Source organism: Eurosta solidaginis, chromosome 2 (assembly GCF_040869045.1).
Source record: "Eurosta solidaginis isolate ZX-2024a chromosome 2, ASM4086904v1, whole genome shotgun sequence".
In the NCBI taxonomy this organism is placed as follows: Eukaryota; Metazoa; Arthropoda; class Insecta; order Diptera; family Tephritidae; genus Eurosta; species Eurosta solidaginis.
The window spans coordinates 94,273,702-94,279,814 of NC_090320.1; the positions used below are offsets into that span (position 1 = coordinate 94,273,702).

Below are 6,113 nucleotides of genomic sequence, written 5' to 3' on the forward strand. Positions count from 1 at the left end.
TGTGAAAAGAATGAGTGCACAATAAACCAATAGGTCGCAGTACTTAACCTCACAACATATCTATGTATCTATCTACTGCAGTGTCTTCCCCCTCTCCTCTCCTCTCTCCTTTTCCTTCCCCTGTTCCTTTTATTCTCCTTTTCCTTCTTTTCCACTCCTCTCCCACACGCCGGTCATCTCCTTCCACACTCTTCCTCACCGTTCGTCTGTCCCTACTATCCCTCTACTTCTCATTCTCCCTCCCCTTATTTTCATCCTTCTCTCTATCCTCTTTCCTCCCTCTATTGTACATTTAAATAGTAAATAGCAAAACATGCACTTCCCTTTGATATTCTAGATGAGAATTCAAAGAAATCAAAAGGAAAATATTGGGCATTTTTTCTTTTCTTATTGAAAAGTTGAAAATATTTACTACTTTTCTTAATTAATTTTTTTTTACAGAAAATATAATTTTTTTTACTCACCACAGTGGTCGTTATTAGATCTTCACAACGAGTATTGCAAAGAACACGAATCGCCTAACATGAAAAACTGATGTGATAAAATAAAACAATAAATTTCACAGCGAGAATGATTTTTTTTTTCACTTCATCGAACGTGAATTGACCCCCTGGTATGGAATCATTAATGGCTGTACCGATTTCTAAAGCATCACCAAATCAGCGTATAGGACGTGCTGGACGTATTGCACCAGGCAAATCTTTTCGCTTCTGTACTGCTTGGGCTTAAAAACATGAATCAGAATATAATACTGTACCAGAGATACCGGGCATCAATCTTGGAAATGCTGTGCTTATGCTTAAAGCAATTGGTATAAATAATCTAATTCACTTTGAATTTTTAGATCCACCGCCACATGAAACGCTTGTCTTAGCTTTAAGGTAATAGTCTAGTTGAGGGGTCGACTGCTAATATCGAGAGAGGTGTCAAAAGATGCGTATTGACCTCGACAACAATAATCCGAAGGAGGAAAATACAAATTTTAACTCGTTCAAAAGACATTTGAAAAACCAAAAAATGACCCGCCGGTCCCTCCGAAACCGGGGGTGGTATCCATAGTATTTTTACGCATAACACCTTTCTGCGTTGGGGGCCTTCGGCCGCGCTTATAAAAAATAACCCTGGGTGGGCCCAACACTGGTTTGGAGACCAAAACTATATCCGCGCAAAACACTTATGTTCACAATTTTTTCAACTGCAAATATCTCCGGACAACTCAACTAGACTTTTACTAGCTTTAGAACAATTACACGCTTTGAGTGCTCTCAACCATCATGGTGAACTAACGAAATTGGGTAGACGTATGGCCGAATTTCCAGTTGATCCAATGATGGGTAAAATGCTGTTGGCTAGTGCGAAGTAGTAGAAGTTTGGAAAAATTGCATTCCGAGTTTGAAATGTAACTAACCAATGCGTACAATTTAGCTTGATTTCATACTCGGAACTCCATACTTTTTAAACAGGATTTTTAAATTTGAATTCCTTAATTTTAGGTACAAATGTTCCGAAGAATTGGTATCAATTGCTGCGATGATTTCTGTGAATAGCGCAACATTCTATCGTCTAAAAGATAAAATCATACATTCCGATACAGCTCATAAGAACTTCAGTCATATGCATGGTGATCATTTGAGTTTGTTGCAAGTATATAATCAATGGCTTGATACAGATTATAGCACGAAATGGTGCTAAATTATATTCAGTATCGTTTATCCATTTAAATAGGATCTAATAGCTGCAGTAAAAGAGCATCAGGTAAAATACAGCACAATTTGAAATATTAAAAACTTAATATCTCATCTTTTCAGATTTTAAAAGTTGTGGCTGGTTTTAGAAATCTGTTTTACACAACCTAGACGTGTAGCTGCCATGTGTGTTGCAGCGCCTATAGCTCAGAAATGGGCGAGGAATTGGCAAATAAAGTTGTCTACAATACGAACAAAATCGGTATGTGTTGTTCGATATTATACCCAGCTTTTGCATGTGACTGTTCAGTCTACAGTGTCTTATAAGAATAGCTGTTAGGATTCTTAACTTATCTTTCAAGAGGCTTATTAATGCCCTATACACTTTTAATAATAACTTTAACTTTCACAGAACGCAGAATTGAAAGACACCATCCGAATAGCACCGGATCAATTTCTTCTGGAATTGGTGGAGGAAATAAGGACGAGATCAACCAATATAGTAATACTATGTTCAAACAGAAAAATAAATTGAGGCGATTTCGATTTAAATTGATTGGTGTTCATACAACTCAATTTAGCTTACACAATAGTAAATTGATAGCTGGTTGGCTCATCTCTACAGCAAAAACATACCTTTGTTCAGACTGTCAAAATGTGCGTGTCGGTATTGGGCGAATGGAATGTAATAAACACATAAAACTTTGAAATGTTTGTGTGTTGTAAGAAAATGTGTTCAATGTTTTGGTTTAATTTTGAGTTTGCCATCTTATTTTGACAATCCCTAATCCAGCGAAATGAAAAAAATCAAATCAGCTGATGAGATGAGCCAACCGTATAGTTGAGCCATGCGTAACTGACGTTTAAATCTACTCAATAAAAACACTTTACAAGGTTGCATTTGCTGTTTGAAACAATTTATTACGCAATTTTTTTTTTTAATTGGCAATTTATTATTACAATTTGTTATATGATAAATTGCGTAATAAATTGCCCAAATGGTATTAATTGCCAAAATGGTGTGTGTTTGTACATAGTATAAGTTCAGTCTATGTGTATGTGTATGCGAAATTACTAAACTTGCATTTTATTGTAACAGGTTTTATTAAATTTGGGTCTCTGCATTGCGCTCGAAGATATCGTATTCCTTAAAGATTCAATAATCCTACAGGCGGATGGCGCTTCCCATACATACATACCCCTGGATTCTTTGATGATATATTAATACCGCCATCTGCATTACAACATCCTTCCCGGTTCGAGGAAGCTGAACAAGCTTGGGTATGGGAATATCCACTAGAAGATTGTGCTAAGCATGATTTATTCGTGGATATAGGAGAACCAATCAAATTTCGTGTTTTACGTGAAATTTTCGAAGAAAGTTTACCATTTGGACCACCAAAAAACAGACACACGACAATCAGGTTCAGCAGTGGGTGCATCCGTCGGACAACTAGCATCTACAAAACAAACAGAAATAAAGACTCCATACCGGATAGTGGTTTTAATAAAAAGATGTAGATATATTAATAATCATATCATGTATCAAATTTAATTTAGGCTGCTATTAATAATTATATCATATAATTATAAAATATTAATTCATATTGCATATTTCTTTCGAATTGTTCGGGAGTGAAATACACTTCACATATGCATGCTGTTTTGAGATTCACTACGTCCTTTCGGTGGCAAAAATGAAGCCATTTCTTAGCCACTACGGCATCCTTTGGAAAATGCGGAAATCTCCATTTGTTTTCACTGGTTTTCTTGTTGTTGTTATCGCACCCAAACACAGAACAATGCATTATTAATATAATTATTAATTATAACTTTCTAAAATATACTTATATCAAAGCGCGGCTAAATGATAATGAGCAATTTCTACGTCATCAAAAACAGCTGAATTTTGTTTACATGCGCAATGCGCAATCTTCATGTGTGATTTGTGGGAGAACAAACCCATTGTGTACAATACATATCCACAATGAACAAACCTCTAGTCACTGATGACCTGATATGAAACTTCTCGTTCTCTGAGAATGCGTGAAAATGTGCTTTTTTTTTTATATTAGCCATAGATGCCATCATGCTTAAAATCAAATTTGGGCATGTGCAAAGTTACGAGTTGCGCAGTAATGTTGGACACAAAATAAGAAGAAATTATCTATATGATTTAATATTATTCGCTTTTATGGAATACTTTATTGAAACGATGTTGTTCAATAGACAGTTTGAATAAGAAAAAAGTAAAAATGAATTACAAAAAAATGTACAAAAGGAATGTGTGTGTTCAGTGTTACTCCGTTCCCAAAAACAGTGCTGCCGAATGTTTTGATTCCTTTGTTTGTTACAATGTATTTTTCCACATTCCCACTCATTGTTGCAAACAAAATGAAAGTTATGATAGTAACCCCTATTACGGTTGTCAACGTCAATCATTACTTCGTATCGACGTCGACATCACATCGTATCAACATCAATGTCACGTCAATGCATAATTGGTATTTACTAAGGCAACCCTACAAGACGGTGGTAACTAGTTCACCCACACATTCAAAGCTTTTTTCGCTCTCCACTAACACATCGACGTTTCATGCTGTCATCGAAATGACAGTTCATTAATTATTCCGGGAAACTTTGAAACGGAGAAAAAATAGCATTGTTTACAACGAAAAATATCTTGTGCTTTTAGTTGTGACATGTGCCGGAAATTAAAAATTTTGTAGCAGAGAACACCTTTTTGCGTTGGCGGCCTTCGCCCAAAATAATATTAAGTTAATTTTAGTTGGGACATGTGATGGAAATTAAAAATTTTGTTGGAGAGACCATCTTTTTGCGTTGGCGGCCTTCGCCCAAAATAATATTAAGGGTAACGTTTTACAAGACGGTGCACCACCTATTTTAAAAATATCAAATAATAATAAAAACGGAGCTCGAGGCGCGTCTTTTGATTCCTCGTTTGATAATTTGGTAATAGTCTAGTTGAGGGGTCGACTGCTAATACGCTACCAAAAATATCGAGTGAGGTGTCAAACGACGCGTCTTGACATCAGTAATAATAATCCGAAGGCGGAGAATAAAAATTTTAACTCGTTCAAAAGATATTAACGAAAAACCTGAAAAAGACCCGCGGGTACCTCCGAAACCTTGGGTGGGATCCATAGTATTTTTGCGCAGAACACCTTTCTGCGTTGGCGGCCTTCGGCCGCGCTTATAAAAAATAACCCTGGGCTACGCCATGCCAAGTCCGGGTGTGTGGTATAACCGTGGTTACCGCCACGGTGATGCACAATTTTTTGGTGGGTACAAACAACAACAACCACATGAAAATCACCGACTTCAACTGCAAATATCTCCGGACAGAGATAAAATTTTTCTTTTCCGCCTTCGGATTATTGTTCTCGAGATTAATACGCGTTTTGATACCTCAATCGATATTTTTGGTAGCGTATTAGCAGTCGACCCCTCAACTAGACTATTACCGATAATTTTTGATAAAAATTAGGTGGTGCACCGTCTTTTAAATAGTTACCATATTAAGTTGTATAGAATCGACGGGATGGCCTACAAGGTTTCATGTCATACTAAATCGCTCCCGATTTGGTCGGGCTAGTACCTTAATTGTTCCCGGAACATACCCGATCTGCATCTGGCAAAGGACCAACAAAGCCGATAACGGGGAGTGTCCTTATCGCTACATCAACAACAACATTATTTAGGTAATTGTGCAGTTTAGGGGACCCACCCTAAACTTGTGTCTTTTTTTTTTTTTGAGTGAGGTATCAAAAGACGCGCATTCACGTCTAGATCAAGAATCCGAAAACGGAAGTTAACTTTTTTTACCCGTTCAAAGATATTAACGAAAAACCAAAAAAAATACCCGCGGGTACTTCAGAAACCGGGCATGGGATCCATTATATTTTTGCGCAGAACACCTTTCTGCGTTGGCGGCCTTCGGCCGCGCTTATAAAAAATAACCCTGGGTTACGCCATGCCAAGTCCGGGTGTGTGGTATAACCGTGGCTACCGCCACGGTGATGCACATTTTTTTTTGTGGGTACAACACAACAACAACCACATGAAAATCGCCAACTTCAACTGCAAATATCTCCGGACAGAGATACAATTTTTCTTTTCCGCCTTCGGATTATTGTTCTCGAGATTAATACGCGTCTTTTGATACCTCAGGGGGTGGGGCCCCTAAACTGCACTACTACCCATTATTTACTTTGGTAATAGTGCAGTTTACGGTACCCACCGAAATTTTGGCCAAAATTTTCGAGTGAGGTATCAAAAGCCGCGTACTCACGTCTAGATCAAGAATCCGAAAGCGGAAGTTAACTTTTTTACCCGTTCAAAAGATAGTAACAAAAAACCGAAAAAAGACCCGCGGGTCCCTCCGAAACCGGGGGTGGGATCCATAGT

The 6,113-nt window shown here is 37.6% G+C and overlaps 1 pseudogene; it reads left to right on the top strand.

Moving 5' to 3' along the window:
• Positions 1-1,898: 1,898 nt before the first annotated feature.
• LOC137241575 (DNA-directed RNA polymerase III subunit RPC8-like) lies at positions 1,899-3,927 on the top strand (annotated as a pseudogene).
• Positions 3,928-6,113: the final 2,186 nt, after the last annotated feature.